The following is a 17,858-nucleotide window of genomic DNA, read 5'->3' on the forward strand; positions in this document are numbered from 1 at the left end:
TGGAGACCATCCTGGCTAACATGGTGAAACCCCGTCTCTACTAAAAATACAAAAAAAATAGCCAGTTGTGGTGGTGGGTGCCTGTAGTCTCAGCTACTCGGGAGACTGAGGCAGGAGAATGGCATGAACCCAGGAGGCGGAACTTGCAGTGAGCCGAGATTGCGCTGCTGCACTGCAGCCTGGGCGACACAGTGAGACTCTGTCTCAAAAAAAGAAAAAAAAAAAAAAAAAACCCCCGACAACAACAACAAAAAAACCCTCAGTGTAGTACCTGGCCTGCAGTAAGAATTCAATATTTTTTTAACAGGTGATGAGGCTTGGTGGAAAAGAAAATGACCATAGTCATTGTATTAGTCCATTTTCATGCTACTGATAAAGACCATATCCCAGACTGGGAAGAAAAACAGGCTTAATTGGATTTACAGTTCCACATGGCTGGGGAGGCCTCAGAATCATGGCAGGAGGCAAAAGGCACTTCTTACGTGGCTGTGGCAAGAGAAAAGGAGGAAGAAGCAAAAGCAGAAAGCCCAGATAAACCCATCAGATCCTGTGAGACTTATTCACTGTCACAAGAATAGCACAGGAAAGACCGGCCCCCATGATTCAATTACCTCCCAATGGGTCCCTCCCACAACACGTGGGAATTCTGGGAGATACAATTCAAGTTGTATCTCCCAAGATTTGGGTGGGGACACAGCCAAACCGTATCATTCCACCCCTGACCCCTCCAAATCTCATGTCCTCACATTTCAAAACCAATCATGCCTTCCCAATAGTCCCTCAAAGTCTTAACTCATTTCAGCATTAACCCAAAAGTCCACAGTCCAAAGTGTCATCTGAGACAAGGGAAGTCCCTTCCACCTATGAGCCTATAAAATCAAAAGCAAGCTAGTTACTTCCTAGATACAATGGGGGTACAGGCATTGGGTAAATACAGCTGTTCCAAATGGGAGAAATTGGCCAGAACAAAGGGGTTACAGGGCCCATGCAAGTCTGAAATCCAGTGGGGCACCCATATTTTAAAGCTCCAAAACGATCTCCTTTGACTCCAGATCTCAAATTCAGGTCATTCCGGTGCAAAAGGTAGGTTCCCATGGTCTTGGGCAGCTCCACCCCTGTGGCTTTGCAGCGTACAGCCCCCTTCCTGACTGTTTTCATGGGCTGGTGTTGAGTATCTGTGGGCTTTTCCAGGTGCACGGTGCAAGCTGTTGGTGGTCTACCATTCTGGGGTCTGGAGGACGGTGGCTTTCTTCTCATAGCTACACTAGGCAGTGCCCCAGAAGGGACTCTCTGTGGGGCTCTGACCCCTCATTTCACTTCCACACTGCTGTAGCAGAGTTTCTCCATGAGGGCCTGCCCTTGCAGCAAACTTTTTCCTGGGCATCCAGGCATTTCCATACATCTTTTGAAATCATGGTGGAGGTTCCCAAATCTCAATTCTTGACTTCTGTGCACCCGAAAGCTCAACACCACATGGAAGCTGTCAAGGTTTGGGGCTTCGACCCTCTGAAGCCACATCCCAAACTCTTCATTGGCCCCTTTCAGCCATGGTTGGAGCAGCTGGGACACAGGGCACCATGTCCCTCAGCTGCATATAGCATGGGGACCCCTGGGCCCAGCCCACAAAAAACACTTTTTCCTCCTGGGCCTCCAGGCCTGTGATGGGAGAGGCTGCTTGAAGGTCTCTGACATGGCCTAGAGACATTTTCCCCATGGTCTTGGGGATTAACATTAGGGTTCTTGCTACTTATGCAGATTTCTACAGCCAACTTGAATTTCTCATCAAAAATGGATTTTTCTTTTCTCCTGCATCATCAGGCTGCACATTTTCTGAACTTTTATACTCTATTTCCCTTTTAAAATGGAATGTTTTTAACAGCACCCAAGTCACATTTTGAATGCTTTGCTGCTTAGAAATTTCTTCTGCCAGATACTGTAAATCATCTCTCTCAAGCTCAAAGTTCCACAAATCTCTAGGGCAGGGGCAAAATGCTGCCAGTCTCTGGTCTCTGCTAAAACATAACAAGAGTCACCTTTGCTCAAGTTCCCGACAAGATCTTCATCTCCATCTGAGACCACCTCAGCCTGGACCTTATTGTTCATATCACTGTCAGCATTTTTGTCAAAGCCATTCAGCAAGTCTCTAGGAGGTTCCAAACTTTTCCACATTTTTCTGTCTTCTTCTGAGCCCTCCAAATTGTTCCAACCTCTGCTTGTTACCCAGTTCCAAAGTCACTTCCACATTTTTGGGTATCTTTTCAGCAATACCCCACTCTACTGGTACCAATTTACTGTATTAGTCCATTTTCATGCTGCTGATAAAGACCTACCCCAGACTGGGAAGAGAAAGAGGTATAATTGGACTTACAGTTCCACATGGCTGGGGAAACTTCAGAATCATGACTGGAGGCAAAAGGCACTTCTTACATTGCAGCAGCAAAAGGAAAGGAGGAAGAAGCAAAAGCAGAAACCCCTGATAAACCCATCAGATCTCATGAGACTTATTCACTATCACGAGAATAGCATGGGAAAGATCAGCCCCCATGATTCAATTACCTCGCAATGGGTCCCTCCCACAACATGTGGGAATTCTGGGAGATACAATTCAAGTTGAGATTTGGGTGGGGACACAACCAAACAATATCAGTCATAATTATTGTCAAATAATTAAAATCTATGAGTTAGCATTATAATGATCTCTTTTTTTTAAGGTGAGGAAACTGAGGTTAAGAGAGGTTAAGTAACTTGGCAAGGTCACATACCTAGAAACTGAATGGAGCAGATTAAACACCCAGGAAGCCTGACTGCAGAATCTGTACCTTTTAAACCATTATTCCTACGCTTTTGGCCCCAGACTAGGCAGTATGGGGGAAATGTTGATCTGCTGGTGAAAACAAACATGGAATTTGGGCTCACATAATCCAGGTTCCCATCCTGTCTTTACTACTCACTTGGGCAGGATATTTAATCCTTCAGCGGTTACATTTCCTTGTCTGTGAGATGGGGATAGTAATACCTCCCTTGTATGACTGTGGTGGGAATTAAAGAAGTAACATAAGTAAAGCTCCCAGCACAAGGCCTGGCCTTTAGTAGGAATTTAATACATTTTAGACTTCTTTCTCTGCTCTTTGAAAATTTGAGCTAAAAATGATATCTTTTAGTGCCTTTAATTAGTCTGTGATAGAGATTAAAATGCAATGTATGGCTAGAGACACAGCCTGCAAGACCAGGCATTCCATTGCCCTGACTTGGTGTTATAAATAACCAAACACGGCTGGTATTAAGGACATGTGAACACCTGGCACAACTTATTCACAACCACTGTCAGTGCAGTGTTTCTAATTAGTGGAGTTCTTCCTACAAGTTGTGGCACGTCTCGGTAGGGAAAGTCTTTTGCCAAGCAGGTGGGAGTGAGTAAAGAATTTGAGATTGCGAATAGTCTGAGTTGGGAATGCTCAGAAGTGTACATGAGGAGCAGAGAATGCTGGGCCTTTGCACAGGCATTTCGGTGAGCCTTTTGAAGGTCAGAGCCTGCTGATGAGAATGCTGCTGGAATTTTCCAAGGATTGTTTTATTTTAGTCTTTGGACTGAGTGTTGGTGATGACACAATCTGTGGTTGAAAATAGCTTGAATAATTAGGTTAAAAGCAACTTAATGTCACAAGATGTTAATAAAGCCAGCTACTTGGAATTCATCTATAGGAATTCCCTTCCCATACTTGATTCCCGAGTAGTCATAAGTTACATGATATGTTTCCACAGCCAGTAAGAGCAAACACTGGTCTCTTGCATATGTTGTAACCTTCAAGTAGGCAGAGGAGAGGTTACACTTTCCTTTTCTTCCTTTTAAAAATTTAATCAAGACGTGTTGCTTTACACAGAGTGGATGATCTCCCGTGACTTCACTGCTTGCTCTGAAGGACAACTGCTGGCCAGTGCATTGAGCAAAGATGATCGGCACCTTGGGTTTCCATTTGCTTTCCTGTTCTGTTTCCCTTCTGAACTCTCATTTCAAAGATGTTTCGTAGTAGAAGTCTATCCTGTTTTATGGGGTTAGTTTAGGAATGCAATTATTTCCTACTTAATACTTTTCATCAATATATTAGAAATACTTCATATTCATGATGTAATAAAAGCAGTTGACCCTTAAGAATAAAACCCTCAAAAGAGCTACGTGAGAAAAATATGGGTGATTTTCTCAGCTAGATTAGATTAAACAAGTAGGGCTCTGAAGCTGGACTTAGGTCAAATTCTGACTCTGCCACTTATTAGCTGTGTCATCTTGGGCAACCACTTATCCTGTCTAAGCCTCATAGGGTTGTCGTGAGAATTATATGAGACAATGTATGTAAAGCCATAACGCAGTGCCTGGCATGGAGTACCTCTCAATAAATGTCTGCTACTTATATTATTATAAACATGAATATTACAAAGATTTGCAAGGTTGGACTCTCCAAGAAGAGAATAAGACAGCATTAGAAAAGACCCTTAACTTGAAATAGGCCAAGCATATTATTTTGGGGAAACTTGATAAACTGTAAAGAAATTGGTTGAATGGAGGAGCCTGGAACTCCTTTCATGCCCCTTGAGTGGCTAGAAGAACCACAAAAGGAAGAAGGAGTAAGAGAAGTTAATTGATGCTATTGCTATCTCTGTAATTTCTAAACCTGATTGGAATTCAGTGAAAAGATAGTACTGTAAAATGAGAAAAATTCAGATTAGATTTGCTCAAGGGCCTCCTTCTCTAAAGTCTGAGGATTCCATTAAATCCATTCATCCAGACATTTGTTGATCACCTGCTGCATTTCAGGAACTGAGCATTTTGCCGAGGTTACAAAAATGAATAAAACCAAGTTTTGGCTCTTAAAGCATTTACAGACTAGCTGGGGAGCCAGATATGTAAACAGTGGTCTTAAAAATAATAATAGAGGAACATAAAAAATACCAAGGAACTCAGAAAAAAGTGTGGCTTTTATTTGTCTGTTCCTGATTTATTCCTCTCTCTCTCTCTCTCTCTCTCTCTCTCTCTCTCTCTTCCCCCCTCCCTCCCTCTCCCCCCTTCCCTCCCTCCCTCCCCCCTCTTCCCTCCCTCCCTCCCCCCACCCCTCTCTGTCTCCTTTCTCTCTTTCTGACGGACTCTTGCTCTTGTCGCCCAGACTGGAGTGCAATGGCACAATCTCAGCTCACTGCAACTTCCACCTCCCGGGTTTGAGTGATTCTCCTGCCTCAGCCTCCTGAGTAGCTGGGATTACAGGTGCCTGACACCACGCCCAGCTAATTTTTGTATTTTTAGTAGAGATGGGGTTTCGCAACTTTGGTCAGGCTGATCTTGAACTCCTGACCTTGTGATCTGCCCATCTCGGGCTTCCCAAATGCTGGGATTACAGGTGTGAGCCACCGCGCCCGGCTGGCTGTTCCTGATTTCTAAGCAGTTTGCAAATGTGGATACATTACTGTAGTAATAAGAATTTTTGACTAAAAAGAAGAGATTTGTCCACATCAAGTGAACACATCCATTGTAATGACAAATTCTGACTCTGGAAATGAGAATGAGTAAAAAACGTTGTACTTTTTTCATAAGAGAATACAGAAATTGTGAGAATGAATTCTAGAGGAGACTCTCAGATCATCTTTCCAATGTGCTTCTCTGTCTTCATTAGGGGAAGAACTTCAGCAAGGTCTTGCTGGGATTTAGCCCCCTGAAGTATAGAAGATGACACTTGCTGACAGGGGAGGAAACCGAGGAGGCAGCACAGAGGAGGATGGTGTTTGTGCAGAGATGAGAGGGGTGCAGCTCACCAACCCCAGGGAGTGTTCCATGCCAGAGATGGAAAGGGACAGCTAGGACATTATCCCAGACCCCTCCATATCTCCTCCAAACAAGGAGGCCTCCAACTCCAGTTCAGGAAATTGGCAGCTCATAAAGGATGAGTTGATTTAGAGCCTTTCCCTGTGAAGAGGTTGGAAGAGCCAGGGTTCAAAGGCTTTGAGATAAACCAACAACTGGGCCCCTGCTGGGAAGTCATCAGTGCTTGAGGGTCCCATCCATTACTTTTGTAAAGACACATACTTTGTGGACTTGTAAATAAAACCTCAAAGGTGACGACAATCCAGCAGCTGTGTAGATGGTTGCATCCTTATGAACTGTGGACAGAAGCTGAAGTGGACAGGAGTCAGGGCAACTTTCTGGACAGCAGATTCAACCTGTGAGTGTGTTGTTGATTTCAATGTTAACTATAGCACCAATGAAAAGGTCTCAAGTTTTCCAAAGTGTGAGAGGGGCACCATGAGTTAGTGGAGAAAACTGGGACTTTGGACAGCTATTGGCTGTTCTTTTGTGTAAGCAAATTAACTCTGGGTAAGTCACTTCTATGAATCTGTAAAAACAGTGATTACAATATTTATTTCAGTGTTTGTGAATATTAAACTATATGATAGGGCTTAATATAATGCCTGGCAAAAGAGGATTCACTTTTAGCGTTTCCCTGCAGTTATGTCAGCCAGCCACTAAATCATGTTAGGGCATAACTCTAGTGATTTATTCTCAAGGTGTAATATAATAATAGTGAACATTTATTCAGTGTTTCTTATGTGCCAGAAACTATACTAGCTGCTATGTACCTTATTGCATTCAATCTTTACAATAAGCCCCAGTTGTATTATCCCCATTTTACAGATAAGGAAACTGAAGCTAAGAGACAGGCTCAGTAATTTACCCTAGTTCACAGAGTTCGTGAGTTTTAGAGCCAGAGTTCTCTCCTAAGTGGTCTGACCCTGGACTGGAGCATACATGTCTAATCACAATATTATGACATATGTGGACTTGGTAGGTGAGGACACCAGAACTGTGGCTTTCTTCCTTGCGCTGTGAGGACCACTATGTGGCTGGGGTCAAGAGCATGGAAGGGAACCACTTTGGCATCTGGTGAGTACCATTTTGGCATCTGGTGGGTTTATAGGTTTGTGAACACTGGGCATACAATTTAAAGCAAGGAATTAGGATCTTCATGGACTGGCAAGGGGCTACATTCTATGACTTTAAGTGTAGTGTAAAGGGTGGGCAGAGAAAAGGCCATTGGAAGACTGTCTGTAGTCACATGAGTCACAGCTAAAAAGGTGGCACAAGAGTGGCGTTGTTGAAATTCTTCATTATTCAAATCACAAGAAGCCAGTTAAGGGGTAGGTACTATTATCACTGACATCTCATGTGTACCCATAAGCTGAAAACTGTAAGTTTAGATTAAGTGGTTTTTATTACTATATATATATATTTTTTAACAAGAAGCACCTCTCCTTCTCGTTGTATGTTCTTACTGTACATTCTCATGGACCAGTGAGAACAGTGGGCTGAGTAACTCAGGGAGTTACTTGAGTTACTTGATTCACTCTGTCTATGTAGTCTTATTTTGTCACAGTAGCTGCAAAGCAATTGCTTTTATTGGAACAATTACAATTTTCTTATAATTTAGCCTTTAGTTTGAGAAAGAGACTTGGTTTATTCTTTTTCTCTGAACTTGCATTTATTGATACCAAAGATATGCCTGATCAGATGGATATTGTACATCTACTTAGGCCTATTGCTATACCAGAGATTGTGCAGGATATGAAGGAAGTGCAAGTCACAGACCTGTCTTCAAGGGTATTTTAAGCTTGAAGAAAAAACAATCAGAATACTACTAGCTGCGATTAATTGCTGTTTTAGGGATTAAGATCACGTCTAACAAAATGGAGTTAATTGAAACACTTTATGTGGAAGCTCATGAAATTTCACTGGCAAAATTATTTTAATGTTTACATGTCTGAACTCTTGACATTTGGATGTCAGCCTAACTGAATGTTTATGAACAGCAAGTGATGGTTAAAAACGATTTCTCCGAAGAGGTTGAAATGTTTGAGAGAGATGAAACAAGGCTCTTTTAAAATTTAACACATTTGCTAATAGGCTAGATGAGGGGATAAATAATACATAATAAAAGTAGCAATTGAAACCAATCCATGATATTGAGAAGCAAATGGTGTTGGGTTGCCTTTATGTCACCTCAGGGAAGTCATTTGATATCTTTGGACTGAGGTAAGAACTAGAACTTTAAAAAGTGTATATTGAATGCTTATTATTTCCTAGCATTTGCCAGCAGATTTATTTATGTCATATCATTTGGTTTTTACAGTAAACCTCTAAGATATATTATTATAATCTGCATTTTAACCCTGAGGAACTTAAGGCTCATAGAGGTAAATAAACCTGCCCATGGTTGCATGACTACTAAATGGCAAGCCCAGAATTCTAATCCTTGATTCCCTGATTTCAAAACCAATATATTCTTTATCTTTTATTTTTAGTCGTACATACTTATGGGATACAATGATATCCCATATACAGAATGATACATGTATACAATGTGTAGTGATCAGATCAGTTAGTGTGTTAGTCTGTTTTCACACGCTATAAAGAAATAACTGAGACTAGGTAAATTATAAAAGAAAGAGATTGAATTGACTCACAGTTCCACATGGCTAGGGAGGCCTCAGGAAACTTACAATCATGGTGGAAGGCAAAGGGGAAAGAAGCACGTTCTTCACAAGGCAGCAGGAGAGAGGAGTGAAGGAGGAACTTCCAAACACTAGTGAAACCATCAGATCTTGTGAGAATTCACTCACTATCATGAGAACAGGATGGGGGAACCACCCCCATGATCCAATCACCTCCCTCTCTCGACATGTGGTGATTACGGGTTACTCCCTCAACATGTGGGGATTACAATTTGAGATAAGATTTGGGTGGGGACACAGAGCCAAACCAGATCATTCTGCCCCTGGCCCCTCCCAAATCTTATGTCTTTTCACATTTCAAAATCAATCATGTCTTCCTGATAGTTCCCCAAAGTCTTAACTCATTTCAGCATTAACTGAAAATCCACAGTCCAAAGTTTCATCTGAGACAAGGCAAGTCCCTTCCACCTATGAGGCTTTAAAATCAAAAGAAAGTTAGTTACTTCCTAGGGAGATACAGGCATTCGGTAAATGCTCCCATTTCAAATGGAAGAAATTGGCTAAAACAGAAGGGCTAGAGGCCCCACGCAAGTCCAAAATCCAGCAGGGGAGTCATTAAATCTTAAAGCTTCAAAATGATCTCCTTTGACTCCATGTCTCACATCTTGGACATGCTGATGCAAGGGTGCAATCCCACAGCCTTGAGCAGCTCCTTCATGGGCTGGCATTAAGTGCCTGTGGCTATTCCTGGTGCATGATGCCAGCTATCAGTGGATCAACCATTCTGGAGTCTGAGGGACAGTGGCCCTCATCTTGCAGCTCTACTAGGCAGTGCCCCAGTAAGGATTCTGTGTGGGGTCTCCACCCCACATTTCCCCTTGCATGGCCATAGCAGAAGTTCTCCATGAGGGCTCCACCCTCTGCAGCAGACTTCTGCTTGGACATTCAGGCATTTCTGTACATCCTCTGAAATCCAGGCAGAGGCTCCCAAAGCTTGACTTTTGTCTTCTTCACACCAGTGGGCCCAACACCATGGGGAAGCCACCAAGGCTTGGGGCTTGCACCCTCTGAAGCAACTACTCAAGCTGTACCTTGGCCTCTTTTAGCCATGGCTGGAACTGGCGTATCTGGGACACAGGGCACCATGTCCTAAGGCTGCACACAGCAGCAGGGGCCCTGGGCCTGGCCCATAAAACCATTTTCCTTCCTAAGCTTCTGGGCCTGTGATGAGAGGGGCTGCAATGAGTTTCTCTGACATTCCCTGGAGGCATTTTCCCCATTGTCTTGGTGATGACCATTTGGCTCCTCGTTACTTATGCAAATTTCTGCAGCCACCTTGAATTTCTTTTTGGAAAATGGGTTTTTCTTTTCTACCACATGGTCAGGCTGCAAATTTTCCCAACTTTTATGCTCTTTCTTCCTTTAAAACATAAATTCCAATTTCAGATCATCTCTCTCAAGTTCAAAGTTTCACAGATCTCTAGGGCAGGAGCAAAATGCTGCCAGTCTTTTTGCTAGAGCATAGCAAGAGTCACTGTTACTCCAGTTACCAAGAAGTTGCTCATCTACATCTGAGACCACCTCAGCCTGGACTTCATTCTCCATATCACTATCAGCATTTTGGTCAAAACCATTCAACAAGTCTCTAGGAAATTCCAAACTTTCCCACATCTTCCTGTCTTCTTCTGAGTCCTCCAAACTGTTTCAACCTCTGCCCATTACCTAGTTCCAAAGTTTATTCCATGTTTTCAGGTTATCTTTATAACAGTGCCCCACTCTTCTGGTACCAATTTCCTGTATTAGTCTGTTTTCACACTGCTATAAAGAAATACCTGAGACTGAGCAATTTATAAAGGAAAGAGGTTTAATTGACACAGAGTTCCACATGACTGGGGAGGCCTTAGGAAACTTACAGTTATGACAGAAGTTGAAGGAGAAACAAGCACCTTCTTCACAAAGGCAGGAGAGAGAAGAGGGAAGAAGGAACTTCCAAACACTTATAAAACCATCAGGTCTTGTGAGAACTCACTCACTATCATGAGAACATCAGGGGGGAAACCGCTCCCACGATCCAATCACCTCCCTTTCTCAACATGTGATGATTACAATTTGAGATGAGATTTGGGTGGGGACACAGAGCTAAACCGTATCAGTTAGCATATCATCACCTTGAATATTTGTTATTTCTTTGTGCTATGAACATTAAATGTCAGCTTTTCTACCAAAGCTAATATTTTTAACCACTTCTCCCATGTATTTTCTGAGGATGGTAGTTGGGAGTAATGTGGGCTTTTTACAGGCAGCAAACCTCAAAGACAGGGTTCCAAAATTCTGAATAATGAAGATTTGATGTCACTCATCTGGAGGTGAATGAAGCTGTTTCTCTGGTCAGCATCAGCCCCCTTGCAAACATCCCACAGGGTGCAGATGTTAAATCCCATGCCCTGAGCTCAGCCAGATGTGGTGGACAGAGGAGACTCCGAGCACTAGAAGTAGAATCTAGTGAGAGGCCGTGGCTGTGCAGTGATGAATTACTTAGCCAACCACCTCTCTGCTGGTTTGCTGTGGCCTTTCAACTCAGATAGATTACATCTTTGGCCAGAAGTACTTTTCAGCCTCTGGTGTTTCTTAATTCAGTAGAGTATTTCACAAGCTTAAGAGTTAGAGGCATAATCAACATGTCTCAAAATCAATTCCCTCCTTCAGAGGCTACTGACTGGTTTGTTTACTTTTGGATTCTGAGGATTAAACACCATTACAAATAGTTCTTTGAGTTTTTTGTTTTGTTTTGTTTTGTTTGTTTTTTCCATTCTCTGCTTTTCTCTGTCTCCCTGCCTTTCTAATTCTTCCACCATGTCATCAGATGTATGCCTTTTCTGTTACTTCTTGTTATGACCTTTCTTCCTGGTGGTCTCTGAGAGCTAGTGCTGAGTGACTTTGTGGGTGCCATCTCATAACCCAGATCACTGCACTGAGCAGATTTCCTCATGGCTTCTTGAATGGAGACATGCTGAAAATGCTAAGTATACCATGCGGGTACTTGACTGAGCTTCCCATGGACATACTTCAAACCAGCAGTCCCTGAGCTCTTGTGGTTCACACTGGTATTCAGGCCTGAATACAAATCAGGCCTCTATGTTCTTCAAGAGGTGTCAGCATTCATGAAAGTTGAATATGAGTGAGCCACTCTTATTTTTATAATTTCATTTAAATAATATAATTTATTATCATAAATTTACATGTTACTCTACTGCAAATTAAGCCATACCAGGCTTAGCTCCAAGCACAAAGTATACCCCTTGTGAATATTATTCTTTTCATAGAGATTCTTAGGAAGGACATAGATTATATTTAAATATTTTAAGAAGTCATTTATTTTCAGAGAATTCAGGGACTTAACCACTGTGATATTTGTCCAGCCTTCCCTACATCCTACAAAGCAGACAATGGCGGGCTAGATGGGATAGTGCAGTTCATTTATTTATTCATCACATTTATATTGAGTACCTCTGTGTTCCAGGCCTTGTTGCATGTTAGCGCTGGGGGAGAGTGGAGATGGACTCAGGCCATGCCTTAACTACAGATTATGTCACTTGACTCCACAGCAGAGGCCAGGTGTTCAAAAGTAAACTTACTTAGCAATGGACATAGGGGGAAATGTCTTCTCATAGAGTGATTGGTTTGACACTGAGGAGCGATTCATGAGGGAAACACAACAGAGTCTATGGAAATTCTGGCTACTGTGGGATCTCCTGCCTTGAGGCCACCTGCCTGAAGCCACATCTGCCCTCTTACCTAGGACTAGGGGTTCCTGTAGGTGCCGCCACCCAGAGGGCCACCAGAGGGTGCTTTCCTCTTTTCAGGTTATGCCTTTTTGAAATGCAGCTCCTCATGTTTCTTAAAACTGAGCTTCCCAGGGCCTGGAAAGTTCAGTACATTCTGCTGCAGGTTGAAGGACTTGATTCTAGGTGAGAGAAAGGCACAAACTACTGTGTCTGTATTTCTGTGTTTATTTGTCAAATGTCTGTCTCCAGTGACTGGAGTCTGAAGACGAGGTCTTGTCTTGGTGCTCCTCCCTCTTTCCTGGGACTCACTTCAAGTTTGGCACATGAGGGACCCTTCGTAAATATCTGTGAGTTTAAAGAACCAATTTTACTGCAAGTCCTAACTCAGAGGTTTTCAAGTGTTTTGACCACGAGAATCATCCAGGGTCAACCTGCCCTGAGATTCTTACCCAGTAGGTCTGGGGTGGGGCTGGGAATGTGATTCAGGGAAGAAGCCCTCTTGTTCTGACTTGAGGACTGCTGCTCAGCTGTTCCTGCCCTGCTCATGGCTGCTTGAGTGTGAGAAACACATCCCTGCTTCCTGGACCTGCCACTGAGAGCCCTTCAATGTGACCCAGCCAGCCTTCCCACCCTCCCCTTCCTGTTCCTCTTCTCATGAGCATCTCTTCCTGTCACCCAGTCCTACAGGAGGAGGGAAACATTCTCAGAGATGCCTTCACCTGCTGGTCCTGAGAGGGCACCAGGGAAGATACCTGCAGCATAACCAGGTCTTGGTTACCCCCCACCCCACAGGGTTGACCTCTTCTGCAGGCTGGTACTCAGGGTGCCACCTGCTTCAGTGACACTTAGATACTTAAATGAGCATGGATGCTGGAAACCACCCTGAAGTTGAGGAGGGCCTGCCTCATACAACAGAGACTTATAATATTGCCTCCTGAGAAACCTGTTTTCCAGTCTTTTGAGAATAAGATGCATGTGCATCATGATGACTTTGGTGGAGAATAACTTTTGATCAAGAGGAGTCCTTTTGTTCTGTGGTTTGGCTCTGCTGGAGTAGTGTTGGTCGTATGAAGAGCTTGGGACTCAGTAAGGTGGTGCTGCAGAAACCTAAGTGTGCACTTCATTGGGTGTGTCTGTGGACACCTCAGTTAACCTCTTTGAGTCTTATTTTTTTTCTACCAGACTGGAGAACAGTATCCACTTCACAGGGTTCTATGCAGACTTGCTTTTAGTTAGTTGTAAAATTGTCAGCTTATATTCAATGTCAATACAAGAAATAGCTTTTGAAATGCATATTTGAAACTCTATTTATGGATGTTGTTTTGTCCATCACGTATGGCTCCTCTCCACTGGAGAAATGCTTATTTGCCCTTTATACCAGGAATAGCTTCACATCTCTTGCTGTGCTTTAATCTTATGGATTTGGTAATTTGCATAACTGACTGGTTTTCTTTCTTTGAACTAGCTGCTAGAAAGCCTAGAGCCAAGTGTGCGGTTCATCAGTATCAAGTGTGCATGTCATTATGTTATACATTTTTGGCCTCATACGTGGATCTGTTTACACCGTTGCAATTTTTTAAAAAATTGCTCTCACTTTTTTTTTATTGTATTTTGTATAGTTAAGTATTCCTCTAAGCTGCTTTTTATAATTCTGAAATGAGATAGGATAAAATAAAAAATAAATTTGTTACCAAATAAATGAGCAAATACATTTAAAGCAGTTTTCACAGTGCCTGGCCAACAGTAAATTATATACCATAAAGGTTAGTTTTAATCTTCCTTATAAATGAGTCTAATCATCCTCTGTGGATCCCAGTTTGCCCCTCATGGATTATATTATAAAGGGTGTGGTAAGGTGATTCTCACAAGGACAAGTTTCCCGACCTGGAAAGGTGTTACTACATTAGGTCATAGCAGGTATAACTGTAAAACAAGTTGAGAGCCCAAATGGCTCAATCTCTGCATGGAATTTCCTGTAAATATGCCCAGCCTAAACCAAATATAATTTAAGTGATTTTAATCTTTACACAAGCCTCTCAAAACACATTAAAGGCCGGGCGTGGTGGCTCAAGCCTGTAATCCCAGCACTTTGGGAGGCCGAGACGGGCGGATCACGAGGTCAGGAGATCGAGACCATCCTGGCTAACACAGTGAAACCCCGTCTCTACTAAAAATACAAAAACTAGCCGGGTGAGATGGCGGGCGCCTGTAGTCCCAGCTACTCGGGAGGCTGAGGCAGGAGAATGGCGTAAACCCGGGAGGCGGAGCTTGCAGTGAGCTGAGATCCGGCCACTGCACTCCAGTCCGGGCGACAGAGCGAGACTCCGCCTCAAAAAAAAAAAAAAAAAAAAAACACACACATTAAAGGAGAACTTGTTATTATCTGCCAGCCACACATCATAAAATCTTGCTGCTTCTCCTTTCTAATTCTCTTTCAATCTCTACTTCCCAACGTGTCTACTGACATCCCCCCTTGTGCCCTGCATCTCCCAGCTCTTTCTTATGTAGACTGACGTAGCTTCTCTGGTTAGTCTCCCTGTTTTCTCACACCTCTCTGGACTTCTTACCTACTCTGATTCTGTATCATAAAAGATTTATGAATGGGCTGACAAAGATAATTCTACTTGTGGGTGGATTGGGGAATTTTCACATGCTAATAAATCTTCGCTGTCATCTAGTAACTAAAGGGCAATGAATGCTGCGTGGTAGAAGAGGAGAGAACTCTGGCATGTGGCTTTATGTCAGGAGTACACACTCGAGCTGTGGGATTTGGAAGAGGCATGTTGGGGCAAAGATGACAGAGCTTTGTTCTTCTGGTCCTGCCTCTATCCAGGCTTCCCTTGCTCCAGGATAGGGGACTTTGTGGAGAAGGTAACCTGGAAGTGGAGTCACGATGCCTTTGTATTGAATAGGGCTGAAGGGATTGGTGCAGAGTTAGGGAATAATGACAAGGTGTGAATGATCCATCCTACTCTTGGCTTCCTGTCGACTGTGTGGGAATGGCCTTGCAGACTTGTCGTCCCCCTGGGTAGAGGAAGGAGGAAAGAAATAGTCTCAGATTCATTAGACACAATTTCCTGATGGAAAATGGAAATATCCATATACTAGTTGTTTTTTTGCTTTGAGAAATCCAGTAAATACTAGGTTGGTGCAAAGGTAATTGCAGTTGTTGCCATTACTTTTAATGGCAAAAACCGCAATTACCTTTGCACCAACCTAATAGTATGTCAATTTATTGCAAGCCTGTATGCTTATGTATGTGTTACATCAACTTTAGGATCCCTGATCAAGTCTTTGGTGTAAGGATCACACTTGAGGCTGGGTGTGGTGGCTCATGCCTGTAATCCCAGCACTTTGGGAGGCCAAGGTGGGAGGATCACTTGAGGCCAGGAGTTTGAGTACAGCCTGAGCAACATAGTGACACCCTGTCTCTACTAAAAATACAAAAAAATTAGCTGGGCATGGTGGCTCACACCTGTAATTCCAGCTGCTTGGTATGCTGAGGCAGGAGAATTGCTTAAACCCGGGAAGCGGAGGTTGCAGTAAGCCAAGATGGCACCACTGCACTCCAGCTTGGGTGACGAGTGAGTGAGACTCCATATCAAAAAAAAAGGATTACACTTGAAATAGAACCAGAGACAGGCCAAGTCAGAAGATAGAGCCACAAAATTATTGACCCAGTACCACAGGATTAATTGATATAATCGTTTTGAGGCCAGGCATGGTGGATCATCCTAGCACTTTTTGAGGCTAGGGCAGGAGGATTGCTTGAGACCAGGTGTTCAAGACCAGCCTGGACAACACAGCAAGACCTTGTCTCTGACAAAAACATAAAATATTAGCTGGGCATGGTCGTACCTGTCTGTAGTCCTAGCTACTCAGTAGGCTAAGGTGGGAGAATTGCTTGAGCCTGGAAGGTTGAGGCTGAAGTAAGCCATAATTGTGTCACTGTCTTCCAGCCTGGGCAACAGAGTGAGACCCCATCTCTAAAAATAAATAAATAAATAAATAATAATAAAATTAAAAATTAGCCAGATGTGGTGGCGGGTGCCTGTAGTCCTAGCTACTTAGGGGACTGAAGTAGGAGGACCTCTTGAGCCCAGGAGTTTGAGGCTACAGTGGGCTATGATTGTACCACTGCACACCAGCCAGGGTGACAGAGTGAGACCCTAATTCTAAAACAACAACAACAAAAAATCATTTTGAATTGAACGGCTGGGTTTTGCCCTCTCATTTTAGATCTCATTCTTTTCTTCACTGAATATTTATTGACTGCCTATTATTTGCCAGTTCTGCTAAGTGCTGAGGACATTAAGATGATAAGGCACTGGCCCTTTCCTTCTAGGAGCTATCATGTGGATAGTAAGGGAGACAGACCTTGGGAAAAAGGATAATTAGACCACAACATCCTCCATGCCATCATTGAGGTATGAAGAGAATGCAGTGGGACCCAGAAGATGGAGTGGCTAACTTGTCCTAGGAAAGTCAGGGAGGAGGGAACCCTGGGGCTGAGATTTAAGCATAAGGAGTTTACTCATGTACTGAAATTTTGTTTCCCAGATTTTAGTTTGATCACACTACCTCATAAATATTAGAAAACATCTTCTGGCCAAATATGGTCTCAGCATTTGTTGTTTTGGTTCTGCAATTAGTGACAGACCATAGTAGCATCTCTGGAATGTTCTTCTGAGCCGAAGAATTTAAAAGATGTCATATATAATCAGAGATAAACTGCATCCTTGAGGCTTAGCAGATAAATGCTCCCATTTGTTAAGGAGTTTTATGGGAGACTTTTACTTCGGCCACCCAGTATTTACTTCCTGTGGCAATAATGCTATGTTAAATAAATTATGAATGGGAAAGATGATCATTCTGAAATGGGATGTAGAAGCTCTAGGTCTGGGCCAGATGGATAGAAGCTGCTTTCACTTGGTGTTGGGAATGATCTAGACTCTGCACACACAGTTGGGATTCCCTTCAAGGTTTTTGGACTACCTTAGACCAGAGGTTTGGCTTGATGGTGATGTCACCATCACCAGCGGGAAGGGCAGCACGGTGGCAGTGTCTCTCAGTGGCCTTCCCGAGCCCTCCAGTGCGATTTCTGTTCATTTTTAAAGAAATAAAGTCTGATTTAGAGCTTTGTATTTCTTTCTTAGTGTTTGTTATAAAAGTGACCATTAAATACAAGGTTTTAGTGACTAAAACAGTTGGAGGCTACAGTTGGGCTGACAGCTTTAGCGCAGAGTTTATTTTCTTTCTTTTTATCCCTCCTGCCTGGCTTCAGCTTTAAATTAGATTGTAATAATCATAACAAAGCTTCTCCCTGCCCTTAGTTGAAAGCACATTGCAGGCCTGAACTCTTTCTGAGTATTTACGACAGAATCCCACACCATTTTAGAGCTTTCATCTTCCATGTGCTCAGCATTTTATGGGTCTCCGTTTTCTGTAGCATTTCTGAAACTATGGTTCAAAACAATGTGAATTCTCTCAGGCACCAGAAAGATCTAGGAAGAGTGTGTCCCGCTCTCCTCATTGTTTGCATAGATGTGTTGACACTGTCATTGTGTTAACACTGGAATACAC

The 17,858-nt window shown here is 43.0% G+C and overlaps 1 long non-coding RNA gene across 5 annotated transcripts in view; it reads left to right on the top strand.

Moving 5' to 3' along the window:
• The window catches only part of LOC117085903, a 294,414-nt gene that overhangs the window by 92,395 nt on the left and 184,161 nt on the right, over positions 1-17,858 (top strand). For 4 of the 5 annotated variants that reach the window (XR_004438125.1, XR_004438123.1, XR_004438124.1 and 1 more), the window contains one exon: positions 5,661-6,206. The exons of the other annotated variant lie outside the window; for it this stretch is intronic. This is a non-coding gene — a long non-coding RNA (uncharacterized LOC117085903). The remainder of the gene's footprint in view (positions 1-5,660; positions 6,207-17,858) is intronic. 5 annotated transcript variants of the gene reach the window in all.

This window comes from Trachypithecus francoisi, unplaced genomic scaffold (assembly GCF_009764315.1).
Source record: "Trachypithecus francoisi isolate TF-2019V2 unplaced genomic scaffold, Tfra_2.0 Lachesis_group1, whole genome shotgun sequence".
Taxonomy (NCBI): domain Eukaryota; kingdom Metazoa; phylum Chordata; class Mammalia; order Primates; family Cercopithecidae; genus Trachypithecus; species Trachypithecus francoisi.